At 38.9% G+C, this 20,714-nt stretch overlaps 2 long non-coding RNA genes across 6 annotated transcripts in view; one reads left to right on the top strand and one right to left on the bottom strand.

Annotated features, from left to right (window-relative positions):
* Nucleotides 1-7,565, top strand: part of LOC104913535 — a 13,759-nt gene extending 6,194 nt beyond the window's left edge. For 3 of the 5 annotated variants that reach the window (XR_004161586.1, XR_795454.3, XR_795453.3), the window contains 2 exons: nt 3,146-3,458; nt 4,217-7,565. This is a non-coding gene — a long non-coding RNA (uncharacterized LOC104913535). The remainder of the gene's footprint in view (nt 1-3,145; nt 3,459-4,216) is intronic. The other 2 variants (XR_795456.3, XR_795455.3) reach the window with 1 other exon arrangement.
* LOC109370327 lies at nt 7,561-20,708 on the bottom strand. Its single transcript, XR_002120364.1, has 5 exons — nt 20,508-20,708; nt 17,332-17,493; nt 14,535-15,783; nt 13,269-13,363; nt 7,561-12,482 (listed from the first exon to the last, which is right to left on the bottom strand). It is a non-coding gene; the product is annotated as an uncharacterized LOC109370327 (long non-coding RNA).
* Between the last annotated feature and the right edge of the window lie 6 nt (nt 20,709-20,714).

Raw genomic sequence — 20,714 nt, 5'->3', positions numbered from 1 at the left:
AAGCTTCACAAAATGAGATTTCAAAAGAACAACTGGACGCACATGCACTCCATGCAGAGACACACCCCACCATTAGACAGAGCCAGCAGTAGCATCTCCCAGCCTGTATATCAGAAGCAGAGACTTCAGAAAGCACATTCCATTTACAAGATGTTATTTTCCAGCATGAAAAGTAAGCATTTTGGAGATCTAAACCAATCTGAAACCCTTTTTTCAAAGGTTGTTTGCAGCCTCTCATCATGTAAACAGAAGTTCATAAAGGTACCTGTAAGATACTGTATGCAGGCTCATACTGTTTGTATTTTTTTAAAGATTAATTATTACTTCAGGTGTTGTCAATGAATGAGAAAGGTCTCCATGAAGATGAGTGGGATTGTTAAAGAATGTTAAAGAACATGAGAGAAGCTATGTCACGGGCAGAACAAACTTACTGCCATCCACTGTGCCCATGGAACAAAACAACAGTAAAGAAACCCCATCCTGCCCAAACAGAAAGCTTTGTACTCAGAAAAAATCTGTTCCAGATGACTTTAATAGTTATGTTTGTATATTCTTTGATAGATTTGACAAGAATACAGCAATACACGTTACTGAATAGTTAGGAAAAAAAAATGACTGGTAGTCTGAAACAGGTGGGACTGCTCTTCTTTGTAGTACTTCTGTCTAATTCAGTTTGTAATTATTGTGAAAGCATTTCTCCCATTCTCTAGCACTATTTGTGGGACTGCACGGTCAGGCTGTACCAGTCTCATGGTAAAAGATGATTATTAACTCAGTTATTCAGCTTATTGCCACAAATAGCTGTAAGAGCACAGCTGAAAGGGTAGAGAGCAGCAGGCAAGGAACTGGGAGCAAGTGGGGGGGCCTGGAGCTTCCCAAACTGCCTTCACTGCCACAGAAAACACAGGACTGCACTATGATGGCAGTTTCTGTTGTCCTCAATGTAATTCAGTGATTACCTCAAGATAGTCTGAAGACAGATACGCAAGAAACGTGGAAAATTCCAAAGCACATGAATGCAGTTATGAGATACTGTGTAATTCAATTAGACAGCATTTTTCAATCTCTTTAGTGACATAATTTTTCAATACATAACAAACCCTGCTTCATCATGTATCAGTTATGTGGTCAGCTTCATGTAGGACCAAGTGAATGATATGCATACGACGGCCTGTTTTTCATACACACCTTTACGAAATCAACAGATGCACAGTGCAAAGGAAGCATTCGTTAGCAGCATTTTTCTGAGTAAATGCTTTCTTTCTGAGCTTTATTCAAAATGGCTGTAACTAATGCAAATGCAATAACAACATAATTGCTGACAATTCACGTAACGTCTTTAAGATATGTTTAATCATTTATAAAAAATTTTATAAAATCAGAACATCTGCTTATAGGAAATATTAGACTTCTATAATGAGTAACAGGATAACAATTATAATTCATTTATGCTATAACCCCTACAAAATGAATGAATTAACCTTTTTTAAGTCACCCGAGTCACACCTAGGAGAACGAGTCTGACCCAAATAATCCATAATTAGAGCATCAGCTGTAACACTATTGATCTCCTGAGATTTGGAGTGGCCTCAGCTGCCCTCATTCTCCAGCTGCAACTCAGAGAACTGGCTTCATTCTTGAAAGAAAAGAGAAATTTTAAGAAGACATGCAATACTAAAATGATGATGTTGAATATCTGTCTTCTTGGAATTGTCTTAATCTGTGAATATGGAATCAGAATTCATGTTATGACCTTGTCAAGCAGAACAATTATATTATTACTTACATAGCAGGGGTCTGTTTGCTGCCCCCACAGCTTGCGGGTGCTGTTCAAATAGATTGAAGTCTGTAATATCAGTCTTCAATTGTCAAAATCAGTACATAAAAGTTAAGCTGCAAGAATATCATTTACATAACTCAATATTTAGAAAGACTAACAACTGGATCAATACTGGAGTTGTAAAATAATAAATGTCTGTATTATTCTCATGTGTATTTGATGTCTAATAGCTTTTAAGAAAGGTATTCTAATAATAGTATCTCTAATAATATGTCTAATACCTTTTATTTGATGATCCTTGGGGTCCCTTCTCCAAGGGGCCATTCTAAGAACATGATACTCTTGGAATAATTCAAACCAGTACACTGTGTTTCTAGCATTTCTTTTCCAATGGTCAGCTCATAAATGTAGTGAGTTACGTATGGCTTTAAATTTTCTTAACAACATATATGAATGCAAAAATAGATATTTCAAATCCAGTTCCTTATGATGTAATTAAATTTAAAACGTTAAGTGCAACAATTTGACTTTGATTTGGATTATCTGATTAACAGCACAGCTCTGATGACCATTAAATCTCCTTGAAAAATAAAGCCTTATCGATACCAAGTACAAATAAAACTCACACCTTTCAAAACCTATCTGTGTTCAATCTGAGACGCATATGATCCTTCAGAACTATCCGAAGTCCCTCACGCTAACAGCAGGGTTTTTTTTTTTCCTCATTTCTGTGGCATATGTTGTATCCAAAATCACAGTAAAAAGAAATTACATGCTCAGAATTGAAATCCTTTCTCACATTTAACTCAGCCAAAATTCCTGTGATGGCAGAATTAAATTTAAGTTTGTTCTCTAACGGCAAGGAAGCCACAATATGGAACAATTAACATTTTTTTACTCCAAACTACAGAAACTGTTACTTTCTCTGAACATTTATAATCATTTTAAAGTCATCTGTAGCTGTCTATGTCCATTGCCACTGCCCAGAATTCCTTAGGCATTTTGTTAGAGTAACCCACATATGAACTGATCTAGAAGAAATGAGTAATCATTTTTCTTGTATAATGCAACAAGTTTTGCAGGTGGGAAGTGACATTCCCTTATAAACACTGACATGTATGTAACATCTGAACTCACGCTCTCTTCTTCCCATGAAAGACAAAAAAAGGGGACAGGAACCTCAGGGCCCAAGCAGACTGCACTTCTGAAAATTAAATTCTAGGTGGCTCACACTGCCACTGCGGAGAAGACAATTTCAGTGATTTGTGAGTCTTTGCCTTCACCAATATTTTTGTTTTCTTACAGTATAAATATCCCACAAGGAAAAGATCTCACTGCATATAACTCTTCTTTTTTTTTCTTCAGTTGAGTCATTTGGCTGGTTTATGTCTCCTGTGTAGAGGTGTAGCTTCACAAAATGCCTACTGCCCGCAGGAAGAACTCCCTCCGAACAGATTCTCTACCTGAGAATCAGGGAAGGAAATAAATGTGGAACTGGTGACATTTCAAGGACAAGGAAAACAACCGCTCGGAGAATTATCTGATGCAGTTGGTGTTTATTTTTACTTATATCTAGCAATCTGCTCTCCAACAGAAGATGCTTATTTGCAGAAAAGAAGGCTGTCTCCTGTCTGGACTGGCGCCAGGTCTGGAGAAAAGGTGGCACTAAGGACAAGAGGTATGCTTTAAGCATGTATTAGCTAACGTACTAGTCTGCTGGGTGGGAATTGGATGTGCCATGTACAATAGCTAATTAAGGATAAATTCTACATTCCTTCCCATCATGCTTCTCATCTACCACCATAAGCTAAATCTGCCTGGCACTCAGAAGTGCATATTCCAAACTAAAGCATTCCACATGAGGAATTTTAGAATTGATTATTCATAAATAATGTGTGTAGAGAAGCCGTAAGGTATAGCTCAGCTAATTTATCTTACACACGCTTACTATCAAATTAGAATTTCACAATAAGTCTTCTGGAGAAACTTTTGCAGTCTGAGGATACTGTCATGAAGGTCTGAATTACTGCAGATTGCAAACTAAAGTGAAACAGATTGCATCAGAATGGTGAATAAGTTAAGAAGCAGAAAAGAGCTGTTACTTTTTGCTGCAACTGAATTGCTAAGAAACAAGTGAAAATGTAAAATCCATACTTCCATCTGCCCAAGGCTCAACCCTTATTTTCAGGTTATTTCTACTACAGTGATTTTGTCGTGAAAAACTCTTTCATTCGTTCATTTCGTAAAACATTAAATAATGTTGAGTCACTGATGTGCCAGCTATGGTATCCAGTAGTTACTGAATATAAATCTGAGTCTTTGCTTTCTCCAAGTCTTTGCCCCGGTGATATCTTAAAACATAATAGTCTCTGCCTGTTGGCTTATTTTCTTGTGGGGAGAGTGACAGAACATTTTGTGTTCTCTTATCTTCAACAGCAATGAAACAGGAGGAGCTCCACAATGCGAAACCAAATCTACTGCTATTAATACAACATCCCAGCCACAGGGAAGAGATTTGTTTATTTATCAAAGCTAGAGATGCCTCTCTCTGACCTTTCCAGAGCTTGTGTGCTTTAGCTGGGAATAGATTCCTAAGAACGGGATGCTCTTTTTAAAAATATGCACTAAAAACTTAGCCCCCGCTCCTGAAACAGAGCCAAGGCTGTAAACCCAATTATGTGAAATGCCCCATAATGTTGAGCATTTAGAATAAGTCTAACTAGGGCAACAGTCCACTGCACAGAGATCAGTCAGCCCACTCACCCTTCCTGCTGCCAATCAGTGACACATTAAGTGACTATAACCATACATGGGCCCACTTTCTGAAGCCTAACATCTGCCTGCAGCCTAAGAAACCTGTCAGTAGGGCTCTTTTTTTTTCTTTTTTTTTTTTTTTTTCCCCAGAATTAAACAGTGTTTCAGACTGTACTGAACTGTATTTGTTTTGTATTCTTCTGGAATTCATTTTGAAGTGAAAAAAAAATAATTACGTGCACAAGTCAAAATGTAAGTTTTTTTTTTTACCAGTTTGTTGTATTTACTGACCTGTCTGGACAGCTTAAGAGAATCTCTGCAATAGTTGAATCTTGCATTAAGAAACTGACTTATTTACCTGATAGATGCATAATCCACTTATCAAGCTGGTGCACCTCTAAGTCTCAGAGTGCTTCCAGTTTGGTCATCCGTGTTGGGCAATTTTAAATTAAAGTTCCCTAGCTGTCTGCTTGCCAGAAGCAGCAAGCAGCTGTCCTGCAACACAGTTGGCAAAAATGAACGTAACTGGTTTCTCAGCCATCTAGTTCTCCAGCTCAGCAGATTTACTGAAACCACCACTGATTTCAGTACCTGCTCCATGACTGTAGTTTAGTCACCACAGGCTGTTAAGGAAATATCAAAGCAGGCCTGAGCACAGGAACTGGGAGCCAGGGAAAGAACTGACCCTGTGTGTACTGATTCCAAAGCAATAATCATGTTACATAAAGGGAAAACAATACTTATGCCACCTCCTTCTCCTCCAACAGTTACAACTTCATAGTTGTAACTTCCTATGAAGGAAGATCCAGTCTTATCTGACAGCTGTGCTCTAAGCATGTCTGCTTAAGTGAGCCCTTCCAAGACGTGCCTGTAGCTGGCTATCTGAAATCTCACAGACTGGGCTCAGGGCACTGCAGTTGGTTCCCCTCTCCTGCCTGCCCTTGGTTGCATGAGCACCAGCTCTCATGCAGCAGAATTGCAAGGCGTGTGACAGAGCTGTTCACCTTAAAGTAATACCAAAAAAAGAAATCAGACTGCCTTGTTAAGCATTCAGTTCAGTGTGACTAACATGTCTGTCAGATGCACTGGTAAAATTGCTTGTGGGCCTCAGCACTGAACATTGCCTTTTTTTTTTGTTGCTGTTGTTTTTGCTAAGTAACTTCCAACTGCCTGTACCCATAAAATGGTGGAAAATAAAGGGACTGAAAGCAGCATGAAGGTGTGTAAGGAGGAGCACAGCTGCACCTTTTGGCAGAAGTACCAGATGTTGGGGATGAGAAAGTGCCTTGTTGAACTGTGTCTTATGTCCAAGTCTTATTTTAATTATCATGCTACTTGCTGTTTTCTAGGTATTACATATAGAGTCCTGTGATTTGACAAAGCTGATCACCTGTAGAATTAAACTCCAAGAGTCCAAAATTACTATTTACTCTCTAAGCAACCACTGGGCAATATTATCTATAAATAAAATCTCCCAAATATTACTCTGAACCACATAGCAGCTTGGAAGGCCAAAAAACTGTCTTTCATTACTTCTTCACACTTTTGAAGGAATTGGTTTAGCAGTGATGCATCCCCTCATGCTCTGACCAACTTCACACTTCATTTTTTATCCAAATCTAAGTAACAGGCTTTGGGGACCTTGTCTGTATTCCTTCCTACTCAAGTCTGTTCCCATCTGCCTGATCCCCTCAGTGACTTTACAATACTTCTTTTGTGTCACCAGAACTACTGTTGCCTCCCAGTCAGACTTCCCACACTGGTCTCTAAAACTGCACTCCCTGCTTTTGCATGTTCAGTTTCTGTATCTGCAAGTGCATGAATAAGGGCTTGTTTGAGGACACAGAATTTAGTATGGCCATTTTACAATTTGGGTTCAGACTGAGCTCAGTGTCCATGGAAAATTGCCAAAAAGCATCTGATCCTGGTAATTAGGGGACGGGCATGTGAGGAACCTGTGGAAAGAGGTCCCTCACCCTGCCTGACTCACAGCTGGAGTTTCTCCCTGGCAGTTGAGACGGGTGATGTGAGAGGTTAGTCAAGAGTGGGGGCAGATTCCTGTGGGGCTTCACCAGCCAAATTCCTATCTAGCAAAAGGTTGCTACAGCAACTCCGAGCCACCCGAGATACAGAAATTATTGTAATGGCTGCTGAAATGCCTCGCTACTGCTCTGAGACAGGATAAGGAAAACCCTTCCTTTTGATATGGAATGGTTACCCACTGCCATCAGTGTCAGCTCTGTACAAGCACCAGGTTTCCTGAACTTGCTTGGGTGCCGGGGTTACCTTTCAGTCCAAAGCAAGACATCGTTACTGGTGTATGTAATACAAACATAGAAATAATAAACCTAAACACTGAACAACAAGCCAATATCTTTTTTTTTTCCCATGGAGAGAATAAAATAGTAAACAAGTCGTATGATAAGTTAACATCCTATAGAGTGAGCTGACCAGAATATAGAAACCTGCACATAGCCAAATTGTGTATTTTCCTGACTAGAGTTTCTGGTTTTCAAAATTCACATAGATACAAAAAGAAACAAACAAAGCAAAAATGGGACAAAAGCCCTCACAGCTTCCCAGCGACTGTCCAGCCATTTTTTGGCTGCCTCCAGCCTGAGCATGTTTTCCTCTGGCATTTGGCCCACTCACAGGTCATTCAGTCCACTGGACTATGTCATAAATACCAGACAGAGACGATGGTTTGGACAGAATGGGAAAGCTTGTGACCTAAACAGGACCTGAATTTAGACTAGGGTGGACTGAGGATAACAGAGACGTAGAACCAGCACTATCAGCATACTCTCTAAGTGAAAAAAACTTTGTCAAAGTTGCTCCCGTTTACCTCCCTTTTGCTTGAGAGCAACTCAGTTTACTCTAGAAGCCAACAATGAAAACAGCAGAAACTCTATTATCTGAAATAGTAGCTGTTTTTAGCTGAAATAACTGGCTTTTAAAATTATGGTGATAATTTCACTAGGACATCAGTTTATACCTCAGCGTTGTGTTTTGGTCACCAAAAAAAAAAAAACAAGGACCAAATCATTGTGGGTGCGGATACACTAAAATTGATATGGTTACGTCCTGGCTGAATTTGGCCCAGCATGCCAAGAACATCCTTTGGGATTATTCAATTCAAAATACCACACTAATCCAATCTCCTAAAGCTGCCAAATGTTGTAATATTTGGTATCAGCATGTAGCATTTTATAGTTTTTGATACCAGCTTGGTCTCTTGTTAACAGAGAATTTCTTAGGTTTCTTACCTTTTGCCAGGTCTGCGAGCTCTTGGGCTAACCCTGAAAAGCCTGAGAATGAACTGTGCTTCACTGTTTCCAAACACGCTGAGCGAGTCATTGTCTACTGAGAAGCTGGTTCTCAGAGCTCAAGAAAAGCATATCATTTTTAAAACAAAACATTTGTTAGCTAAGGATTTCCTGGATTTTTCTGCTTTCTTATTTATACTATAATCTAGACACTGTGAAACCGCTGTTTAACTTCCAGTATTATTTATGGAAGCCAGCCCATTGATGTTTCCAGGTCTTAGAGAGAATTTCCAGTTTGCAGTTTCAGTTCCAGGTGCATAATCCTGACTTTAATTAATAAACTAGAAAATAACATAGTGCAAGTACTTAACTCTCTCGTGCTTTGTCTGACTATCCATGGGCAGGGCATCTTCTACCAAATCAGGCTCCTGAATCCTGAAAGCTCTGCTTCTGTAACAATTTAGGACCTGTGGTTTCCAACCTTTTCAGTGCAAGAGGGGTAAATATTAGTTTGGAAGCACTCCTGTTGCATGCAGAAAGACAAAATGCTTCATAAACAGATTTTAGGAAACAAACAATTTTTATGAAATTTTGCACATTAACACTTCTGACTAAAATTCTTCAATTCACAACAGAAAGAAGTAGGTAAGGAATGATGATTTAGCAGACTTGGTCCAACTTCTGTGCTGTCCATGTGACTACTCTGATTTAGAACTGTGGTGAAAAAATCACTTTAAAGTATAACCCTCTCTGGATGCACCTGGGTTTGCATGCTGTTTGCATGCATTCTCTGCTACATATCACAGCTGCATAAACAAAGTGGTTTGTAAATATTAGCAAATTCGAAATCAGCATCTTAAATTTAGTTTGCTTGAGTAGAAATGACCATCCATATAGTACAAGACAGCACAGAATCAGGTCAATGAAGTTCACATGACCCCTATCTAAGCAAGATACATTGGTTGCACAACAGGGGCCATTAACAAATAGAGGAGAGAGCGCAATAGTAGTAAATAGCTTATTTAAAACTCTGCTCAAGTGCTCCTTTACCTTACAATCCTCCTGTCTGCCACTCATCAAAGGACTGTTTGTGCATCATTGCACAAACTTCACCATCACACCTTCAGTTACAGCTGCCCCAAAGACTTCTACGATGACAGATAAAGGTTACAGTGTGCTGATGACCCGTGAGGATGTTAGTGGGATGGAATATTGTGACTTTCAAATGCCTTTTTGAAAACGTGGGGAAATATATCCCTGAAGTCTTTATTTAAGAGAGAAAATATTAAGTCTACAAAACACTTGAAACACTTGCTGAAATTAGAAAATCTTGGGTTAGAAAAAGCAGCCCGGAATCACGTAATTAAAGATTACATTGGGGCATATACATGGAAAGGCAGCCTTTACTCTGGCATTTTCCAACTTCAGTTGGAACTTGCTTGCAAGTTATTCATATTTTGGCAAAGATGTCGGATACATAAAATGTATATATTATATATAGAACTGCATTTATCTCTGCTATATTTTCTGCCTTACAAATACACTTTTCCTGGTTCCATGTCAGAACCTACAATATTAATATATTCAGATGCCAGTTGCTGGATTTAATTGCTTCTTGATAAGCCTGGACTTGCTCAGCCTCTCCATACTTCAATCTTATCTAGCACTTTTTCTAAGCCACCCAGATAAATTATCTCAGTGTCCTGAGGTAAAGTGATTCTCTTGTCCACGGGGTCTGGATTGCTCCAATTTCTTTATTTATTCTGCTTCATCTGCCAGTTAGTTCTGAGTTCAAGCATTAAGAGTGATGAACAGGAAAAGCTTTCTCTTTCTGATTTATTTTAAAAAAGAAAAAATGTATAATGCTGTACCAAGAATTTCCATATAAAAGAAGCGGTTTTAAAACATTTCTTTAGAAAGAGTGTGGACAACAATCCAAATAAAGACCAACACGTGAATCTGAAAAGAATCCTCATGTAGAATTAGAAAAATGGAAGAAAGAGTGGAGAAGGAGAACCACTAATTCACCTTCTTGCAAAACACATACATAAGAATGTGGCGTATTCATTTGCACTTGAACAGATTATTTAGTTCTCCAGAAGGAATCAAAAAGTTTCCCATATTTTTTTCCTGGATAATTTTTGAAGAATCCTTTGAGTTATTAAGTTATTATAGAAGCAAAAGCACCATATTTAACTTTTACTGCATTCAAATTCTGAATTATACTACTGATTAGAAGATTCATTTTCACTCATGTCCTCTTTCTGTAATATATTCTCCAACAGCTGCAGAACACTGCTCTTTGTTGCTCTGTTGCTGTTCATGATGTCAAAGCACTGTAAGTGGAAGTAAGTTTCACAATGTATTATGCAGAAATTTCAGTTTTATTCAATTCAGTGAAAACTGAAGCACAGAGATTCAGGATCTGTGAAATCTGAGAGAAGAGCACAGAATCTTCAGTATTCACATCCACATCCACTCCTTCTCCTTCTTCCCTCTTTCTAGCAAATGTACTCTTTCAAAAAATAAAGGCAGGCAATGTACTAAGCAACCTCTGACATGGTTAGAGAACTAATGTGCACTCAGACCACAGCAAATTTATATTAAAGATGCCAAGAACACCGAACACGTTAGTATCAGGAAATCCTGATTGCCTCCATTGAGAGGTCAATGAAAGATAATTGTGTACATTTGCTGTTTGTTACTCAAATATCACTTCCTTATGACAGTGTGCGTTACCTAATCTGCAAAGGTCAACAAATTACTCCTTAGTTCCTTGCAAATGACTGTGCAATGAACTTTGCCATTTTAATACATATTTCTGAGGAAAAAAGCTAGTGCTACAGGTTTGAGGCCTCTCAACCTGAAGCACATTTCATGACAATATATTTGTAGCACTACCCATAGAGCTTCGTAACTACCAGACCTAAGCAGAGACTCCCTTAGAACTGATTCACAATTTGCACAGAAGCTAGCACACACTAAGCATATAAGGAGTCTAGTTGTTGATTACTGAATCCTTATGCAATATAAATACAATCAGTCAGTATATTGATCGTCAAATACAAAGAGATTTAGGAAAACTGAGATATATTAGCATCTAATAGTTAATAGTGGCTTTGATGAACAACTCACTGCATTGTCAATTTGCTCACTTAAAAAAAAGAGGACCTAATGTGGAACTATTGCAGATCAACAGCTTGTCAAAACTGCATACATGCACACTGACTGGTAGGGATGAACACAGTGCTGTTCATGTATGTGGCTGCCGATTTCTCTTTTCACCCGTATGTGGGGCTCCTCTGCAATCAGTCAGTTTGTATGGATACTTAGCACAGTTTACAGGTCTGAACCATTGTGGATAGTTTCCATAGTACTAGAAATCTCCATGCTGAACCAGGACAGCAGGGTTTAACTTAGCAGGTAGTGGAATGCACAAGCACAGCACAGAGACAAGACTGGGGAATTAGGCTGCTGGCAAGTAGCAGCTGAAAGCTGATTGAACACAACAGATTGGGCTTTCATACTGGACAGATAGGCAGCAGCTATTTAAATGGAGCATTAACAGTTTTGCTCATAATTATTTCCAAACCTTCCAGCTAATGCAGACTCAGTATGATATGTATCTTGGCCTCATTTATTTGCTGTTTCTGTGTGAGTTGAGTTAAAGCTGAATGGTTTGTTGAAAAATTCTGTCTGTTGAAAACCATTTTCTTTTAAGTGCTTGTCTTCTTTCTTCAAGCAGTTCTCATGTAAGTAACTGAATACGTACCTCACAGAATGTTTGCTTTCTCCATTCCAAGTGGAATTTCTTCTGAAATGATACTGCCTTGCAAGCCAACAAATGCTCATCATTCTGACCCAGTGGCAGGTAGAAGGCCAGTAAAGTCCAGAGTTAAAGGGGAAACATCATACCTTCAGAAAAGGGAAATTCTTATCCACGCATTTATGTATTATTTGCTTTTTGGTCTGGGATGACCTAAGGCTGTGGCATTTCTATGTACAGTACAGTTTTTCCAGAAGTTTTGAAAACTATATCAGTTACAAATTTTATCTCAGATATGTGTATAGTTAAACTAGTGAAAGCCACAATGGCTAGTTTATACCTCAAAGAATAAACTGAAATAACCTAATAAAACTTTACTAATAAAAATGTCAAACCTATCTTAAATATCTCTGAAATAAGAGAATGATCTTCCAAAATTATGTAGCTGCTTCCAAAAGTGAGCATTTGAGCCCTGTTTTTGTACTTGTAGTTTCTATACATCCTCCATTATATTGTATTTCAATAAAGACTGGAAACCCTCATCAACACTAATTTGATATGGATCCAGGGTGGACATACAATAGCACTTGTGACAAGTGGGACAGAACGCACCATTTGACATTTATTCAGCCTGAGAGAGGACAGACACATGAAGGTTATAGTAGTCTAAAGTTTAAAAGGCTCATGTAGACAACATGAAATAGTAGAGTAGAATGGAACAGAATGGAGTGGAATGGTTTGGTTGGGAAGGAACTTTACTGATCATGGAGTCCAACTGCCTCACCTCTTCACAGCTAACCATGATTCCGTGTTTTCTTAGGGATGATGAGTAGCCACAGGTTCTGACAGGGCAGGATTTCCATGAGTTCTTGTACAGCAAATAGGAGTTAGCAGATCTGCTGATCCCTTCCTACAGCTGTCATAAACGGATCCTCCATAAATACAAGCCAGAAACTATTCACATCTTTACCATTCTCAGTGCAATTTTTATTTGTCTTTCTTCATGGTCTTTTCTGGCATGTTTCAAATGTGAAAACTCTTAGATGTGAAATGTAATCAAATTCACGCTAGGAAACGGTACGCGAACTCAGCATATTGCCCCGAGGCTTAGGCCTGAAGGAATTTCAGCTGTGCAGAGATCCAGTGCAATAAGAGAATACAGAAATATAAAGAACATATTGACATAGCTAACTATGAAAACAGACAGGCATTATTGAATTGATAAAAGTAATAGGGGAGGGGGTAGAGGTGCTTGTAAAACAACAAGATTTGTAACGACAGTGCTTCACACTCCTTTTGCACAGATATAAAGAGTTACAGAAGCTTTGTTCTAATTTGGTGCTGCCATAAACTCCCCAGCTGAAAGCAGCACCAACGAGTACAGGTGAGCCAATGTGGGACAGCAGCAAGGCTTGCTCTATTCTTTCAGTGACTGCTACAGAAGTTCTGCCACACCTGCATTGTTCCTGGAGTACCTTATCCTCCCCCTCCACTTTCTGCATGGATGACTGAAGCTACAGCCTGGCCCTAATTTTGCAGCTAGTCTCAACAAGTACAGTTAACAGTCCAAAGCATTCCTGGCACAGGGGAGCAGACATGAGCAAGTCTTTTAGCAAATGATATCCAAGAACATCAGACAGAATATATTTTCCAATTATGGATTCTGTATAAAAGTTATAAATTATGATAGTTTGTACTGTACCTTCTATTTCAGCTGTGGATGTGATGATTCTTGAATTTGCAGTCAGAACAAGGTAGGACAATGTCTGTAATGGTTTTGCTTTCTGTCTGCAGAGTCTGGAAAAGAAAATCTATTTTTTCCACAGTGAAGCAAGTTTTAATCCAAGCTTCATTTTACTACTCCATTGAAGACAACATAGTTTATGTTTTTCACATTTTCTGTGCTGTAAACCGGGAAATTAGATTATTTAATTTTTAATTTCATTTAATCATCCTCTCATACCTCACATTTATCTGTTTGCATATCACCGTATTATCTGTGGATGCAGTAGCTAAATGTCATTATTTTTATTCTACAAATAGGGCACTCAGAAACAAAATGCTTATCCAAGAAGCCAGTGGCAGAGGTAGAAATATAAATGTGGGTTAGTGTTCAGTAAAAAAAAAAAAAAATTCATCTACAATGCTCTTGGATTTAAAATATTATTTTTTTCCTGGTTTAAAGATACTGTATTATGTCTCCACATGGCTTTTTCTTGGAGCTGTACAGCTGCAGTACTAGTGTTCTGAAATGTCCCCACTGAATTTCAAATGAATATCAGAAATAGGCAAGGATATACATGATACATGCAGAATATGTATCTAGGGAAATCACAGAAGATCTAGTTTCCACTAGTTGGTTATACATAAATTATTTAGGCGATCTTCATAAGCCTGTTGATTAGCTGGAGGCAGATATCTATTTTAAGTGTACTTAGGGTCAGGATTAACTCACAAAACTTGGATGGCATTGTCCATAAAACAGCTAGAATCATTTCAGCAATCTCATTCAAAAATGAGGTATGCTCCTTTATCACTTTTAAATGTATATTTTTTAGCGTTCCCTAATGAAGAGGATGACATTTTTTGAAGTAATGTGTTAAATGGCTTACAAAGCTATATTAGAAACTATTTAGGTGACTGGAGAAAGAACAGGACTGAGAGCCAGGAGACTATTTCTATTTCTAGTTCTGCCATAGATTTGGTGACTTTGAACCTCAGCTCCTGCTTCTGTGAAATGGGGATGATAATATTTACTGTTCTCTCAGAAGATTGTGTAATGCAATTTTCATGATGGTCTCTGAAATGTCTGAGATCCTTGATTACAATGTTCAAAGGAAAACAATTAATAAGATAATAGTAATCAGAGTATCAGCATGATTATTGATGATAAAAATAATGTCTGATAATGTTATGGATATTAAATTATAAGCTTGATAGCACAATTCTCAAAAAAAAAAAGCCCAACCTGTTCATATCAGGAAGATCGTTGTAACACACTTCTAGGAACAAGAATGCTGCCAGCATAGTTGCAACATGAGTGGAAAAGAATCTGTGAAGCTCTCTGTCTGAGCAATTGTAGGAGGCAGAAATGAATATCTTCTCAATAATGCTTTGTGACACAGGAGCAGAAGCAGCTTTAGAGCCTAACAGTATTTTTAAAATATGACTCAGGAGAGGTTTTCTTTTTCTAACTGGGCTGAAAAAAAACACACAAAAACCACCCAAGAGTCAAGCAATCTTTTAGAAACCTGGAACCTTTAAATAAAACAAGTATTGTAGGCCAGGATAATTTGAATTTGCATATAACACCATTGACAAATACAGAAGAGATCCATGCATAATAAACAGAGAAAAACAGATCTGATATGTTGGAAAACTTGAGTTCTGAGAGATTAATGAATTGCCCCTTCCACAACATACCATTTTTGTGAAATACCTATATAGATTGTATTGAATGGCAGAAATAAGGAACACGAAAGATCAACACAACAGAAATTCCACTAAAGCAAAATGTATTCAGATTTGGTTAGTCACAGTAGCAGAAAATGAAAGCAGTTCTACAGCTTCTCTTTTCTTCCCACGTTAGGAAGCTGATGAGACCTTAACAAAGGTAGGGGAAGGTGACAAATGCAGTGCAATTGCATCCATTACTCCTACCACAGAAATAGTGCCTTTTTAAAAACAAAGCCCACCATGGCTTTCTGATGGTTCAGACTGGAAGAATTTCACTGGTAATCCAAACAGGATCATCTGGTTTCAATCTCTGATTTTGCCTTATGTTATAGGAGACAAAAAATATCAACATAAAATTTGAAGTTATCATGTAACTAATAAAAGAGCTTCTTTGACAGTATAGGAGAATGAAAATTAGAGTGTGTTACTTTGGTATTTTACTAGTAACTTTTAATGAGTTTCGATTCAATCTTCAACAAAAAACACAGAAAGGTGCTTCAGCTCGTGTCATATCAGAAAATGTCAAGTCTAAATAAGTCGTGTGCCATTTGTCTGAAACAATGGCTGAAAATCAGGTAATCTCCATGACTGTGGAAAGCTTTCCAATCTCACATTATTGCTACTCACCTACATGGAGAGCATAAGGATATCATCCTTTCAATTTTGAAAAGCCATAGGAATAACTGTGATTCAGTAAATATATGAAATGATGGCTATGCATTGCATGGGGGAACTCTTCAGGAGCTGTTCATGGTACAGTACTAAAAAACTAAACCAAAAACAACAACAATATATATTGTTTATAGCACCTTGATTATAGTTGCTGATATTGTCAATAAATGAAAAAAAAAAGTTTTAAAAATAAGTAATTCAGATCACTTCAACATAAGACTCTTATTAGACAAAGTTGGGGTAAATAGAAAGTGAAAAGACAAAACACTGGCATCAGTGAGCAATGTTCTGGTTGTTGTTGCTGCTCACAGACTAATATAAGCATTATTATGAACATACTGATAGGAACATATGAGAAGTGTTAACTGTGTACTTTTCAGACATTCTTCTTTCCTTCATGTTTCCTATCACAGGCAGGACCTTACAAAAAAACTGTGGATGAGTAATTTCTATTCTCTTTTTCTTTCAGTGTACAAGACTGGTTCTGTCTCCATAAATATCTATGAAGCAGGAAAGGAATTTGAATTTATAGTGCCCCTAGAGTCAGATACAATGGCACTATTAATCTACAGTAATTATTGCCCTACCTTGTAACTGGTAGTTTCTAGGACTTGTCATTTGCCTGCTGAGCACCAGACTAACTCTCTTGTACCTGGTTAGTATAGAGACAGTGTGCACTACATGTTCAACAGAGTGCAAGGTAAGCTCTGAATGCCACAGTAATGTTTCTAATGTATTCAAGAATCACAAAAAGAAAACCATCCAAAGTAACTGTCTTAAGTATTAATACTCTGAGAAATGGGGCTGTGTGGTGCATTTGTGTGTCCAACTTGGGGCACTGTTCACCTAAATGCCAGAGGCTGCTGACTGCTGGCTTCAAAACCAAAGCAACCTCTTTGCTCTGGAAGTGTGGCCCAAGCTCTATAGCAAAATAATGCAGCTTTTATTGCCTACAGGTAATATGCAGCATGACCACAACAGTTAGCCATCAACTCGTTACAGACATAAAATACCGGTCAATTTTGTAACACCTTCCTAGCAACAAACTCTACCATTTCATCAGTGTTGTGGCTGACCCTGCACATCCTTACAAGCTTGGCAGTATCCCTAGCCACTTCTACAGATAGTAAAACCGAGATCCAGAAGCTCACAAGGGATATTTACAAAGGAAAAAAAAAAAAAAAGGCAGCTAGCTGCCAAATTAATTAGAATTAGACTTTAATTAGATGGAAAATTCAGGTCAGGATGAGAACATAATTCAAATCTCGTGAGCACCAACCAGTGCTTTGTTTCTAAAGTTGTTGTGCATTTTTAAGATAGCAGTGAAGCTGATTTCCCTTTAAGAGAAATGACTTGGCCATCAAATAAGGATGAAATTATTTTTTCAGATATGCATGATGGATCTTGGTTCTGATAAAAATGTTGCTCTCTCTCATACTTCTAGATCCCCTATTGACGTCAGTATTGGGACAGAGAGATTTTTCCAAACAGGGAAATGGAGATGATTGTGACAAATACTCTAATGGAGTCTTCAGTGATAAACTAAATAACTATCAATAGGACAAAGAAATAAGAGAAGAAATCTACCAAGCCAAACTGCCATCTCTTATTGTCACTGAGACCAGAATCTGGCTCACCATCTCTTTTGCACTACCAAGGCAGTGAGCAGCTGTTCTGTGCAGGAACAGGAATCCATTTGTAGAAATCTCCCAGCAGCAACACTATCCTTTGTATGCACGATCTCTTGGCTTCTGTGGTAGACAAATTCTACCTGCTGCTGGTACGGGAACATATATTTCCTAAGAAGAAAAATTGATAAAGGATGAATTCAGATTATCTTAATTACCAACATTTGAACACACATTTAACCACTGATTTTTCTACTGGGTTTCTGTAACTGTTTCATCCCAGTATTTTTTGCATTTTGCTGTTTAAGCTATAAGCTTCTTAAAGAGAGAGAGAGGAAAAAATCCCTAGACGTAATACCATGAAATCAAAGAGCGAGCTGACTGAGAAAAAAAAAAAAGTTACTATATTTAAACTGCATTATCCTATCACAGAACTGCAGTTTTTAAACCTTTCCACTTTGATGCAGCATTTTTGCAGCATTTTAATATGTTTTAGTAATTTAAAATGGCTACAACATTTTAATAGTCACAATTTAAGAGGAGGAAAATTATTATAGAGTAGGAGGAAGAATGAATGCCCCCATTTTTCACTCGTAACGATGTGTATTTGAAATCGGCTGAGGTAATGAGCACAGTGAGTTTGGTGGTCCCAACCAAAGTCTCATCAGGCACTTTGCCAGTCTGCAAAAATCATCACATAATTTGGCACAGTTAAGCAGTATAACCTTGTCTGCGCTCACTGAAGGAGATCCAGGCCTGAAATAGGAGGGGTACTGCTGCCCATGGTCAGCACTCAGTGTATTGCCACAACCGAGCACCAGACTTTGTGTCGTGCCCTTCCATGCTGCATTTACCTCCAAAAAAATATTCATCTTTGAAACCTGAGCTACAAAACAGTTATTTTGTGTACAGCAAGAGACGATCCATGTGACGACCAGTAACTCCACAGTGAGTCTGCTTTGCAGCAGAGCGGATGAGTTAATGTGTTACTGCAGTTTGAAGGAAGGCATCCTGCAGTCCTCTCTCAGGCCAAATTCCCATTTACTTCAATTAGTAAGCATTACAGGAACGGTTTTAATGCTGCTGCCTGATGTGTTGGCTTCTTCTTCTAATATATCACAGTGAAAAAAAGATAGCAGGCCAAATGCATGAATGGTATACTTCCATTATGTGAATGGAATTTCATCAAGGCTAAAGCTAGTCCATTTTGTTGTGCCTCTTTCCAAGGTAACGCTCTACAAACAAACTGCAACTTTACTTCATAGCAGCAAAATAAATCAGTTTCCTTTCTCCTTCGAGATGGAGAATGTAAAGCTATGTGCACCTGCTGGAATACCAATCTGGAAGCTTTCACGGGCTTGCACAGCTTAGGCAGAACTGAGTTGCCTTCATTTTGATCTGGGTCAGGATAACCATTTTTTTTAAGATACAAGACAAATTGCTTAGGAAACTTTATGAATCCCTGGATAATGGTGGGAAATTACACTTTTCAATTCACAAACCTAAGTTCCTATTATATGAAATGATGCCAAAATGATCAGGTACTGATTCCGATGCATCAGTTTTGCCCAGGAAAGTGACTGTAAAGGAAATTCTGCTCAGGAGGAGAAACATCTGTAGAGCAGTCTTCAGTTCAGCCATTCTTCTCCCAAAGTTCACTGAGATGTAGCAGCATTCAGTAGCAGGACTGTACTTTTATGTTTTTTCCAAATTATTTGAGTCTATGTTCAAAAGATACAAAAAAATGGGAAGATTAAATCCTCCATTCTCAATGGATGAAAGAGAAACAAGGAAAATGAAGTTGTCAAACTGTATCAGAAATAGTGAATCCTAGAGAATGCCAAGAGTTCACCAAGATTAGGTAGAATGCAAACTCTACTTTCCTAGCAACATTTCTGTCTGTTAACCAGTTGGACTACTTTTTTTTATTCACTGCCAACCTCTAATTGCACATGCCATGGTTCTGGTATGCCTAAATACTTTCCCGAAAGCCTTTTTGGAAACAAGCTCAAAAAGGAAACCAATAATAACATACAGAGTACATAACAGAAGGAAATAACTATGAAACATGACAATTGTTTTGTTTTTTTTTTTGTTACAGTTAGAGCATATCTATGTATGTGCAGTGTGATGCAGTGGTCCAAGAAGCAACGTAACTGTATTCAAGCAACATTTGGGCACGCAGACTAATCCTGCTGATAAAAAAGGATGAAATTAATATGGGCATGGAATAACTAATTCTTGTACCTAAACTAGGTCATCAGATCTAACTCATGAATTTTTATTCAGAATTCAGAACTATCCTGTGAAGTGCAGACATGCTGTCAAGAAATCCTAATCTGGACATTGGCTAAATTACACAGGAATCTCTTCTGGGGCAGTTGCACTTTTGCTAGAAAGGATTCAGGGCAACACAGTGCCTAGGATGCCATCATTTTATATCGCTGTCCCCTCTCCTCACCTCCTGTGCCAATACAGAGGTAAGATTCAGATATTTTCCTTCCAGATCAGTTTCTCACAGTGTGATACTGTGGGTGGTTTTTAGGAGCGATGGATGTGCAGCTTGTATGTAGGATCTGCATTTATGTAAGCCAGCACACATGAACAGCTCAGCCCTTGTATTTGCACATGCATAAGAAATGGTTGAAGCCACGTGCTTTTAAGGGAATTTATACTGTGCTTTGTACAGTTTGCTACGTGTACTGCTGTTGTCAATGATGTCAGAAGGTGCTGACCTAACAGCTCGTACTGCACTCATTGAACTTTCTGTGAATCAAGGGGTAGGATGGCTAAATCAGTCAGTTTTCAGCATTCCGTATCTGTTTTCGAGTCTCTGTCCCATACAGAGATACCGCGCTGAGGGAAGCTGCTATCTCACACCACGCACGCTGCCGAAATCACACTGTGCAGTTTATACCTCCTCGCGTTATCTCCGTGCAAGGCAGGGCTGAGTGTGCGTGTCACTGTTATGCTGGCAGGGCGGCGTGCGGCGCGGCGGGAACCGGGGAAGTCGTGTGGAAGACACGGCTCTGCCAGCACAGGGCCCTCGCAGCCCAGCGGGACCTCTGGGGAACGAACCCGGCTGGTGCCGGCAGGGAAGCCACGCTTCCTTCTTTCACCTCTGGCGGGTCCGTGGCCTGGTGAGGCTCCCGTCCCCACAGAAGTGGCCGCAGCCCCTCACTCACCCTTTGGCTGCGTCCACCTCACTGCTGAGGTGGCGGCAGCCCAAGCCTCACTGGCCGTTTATGTGAAATTCCTGTCACGACAGAGCCGGGCAGCCCCACACGCACCCCGCGGCAGTTTATGTGACGTTCCTGTCACGACAGAGCCGCGCAGCCCCACACGCGCGCTCGCATTCCTGTCACCGAGCGCGCTCCCCTCAGCCGGGGCAG

The sequence above is a fragment of the Meleagris gallopavo genome, chromosome 17 (assembly GCF_000146605.3).
Source record: "Meleagris gallopavo isolate NT-WF06-2002-E0010 breed Aviagen turkey brand Nicholas breeding stock chromosome 17, Turkey_5.1, whole genome shotgun sequence".
NCBI lineage: Eukaryota > Metazoa > Chordata > Aves > Galliformes > Phasianidae > Meleagris > Meleagris gallopavo.
The sequence above is the reverse complement of the archived record's forward strand: the minus strand, read 5'-3'. Positions and strand labels throughout refer to the sequence as shown.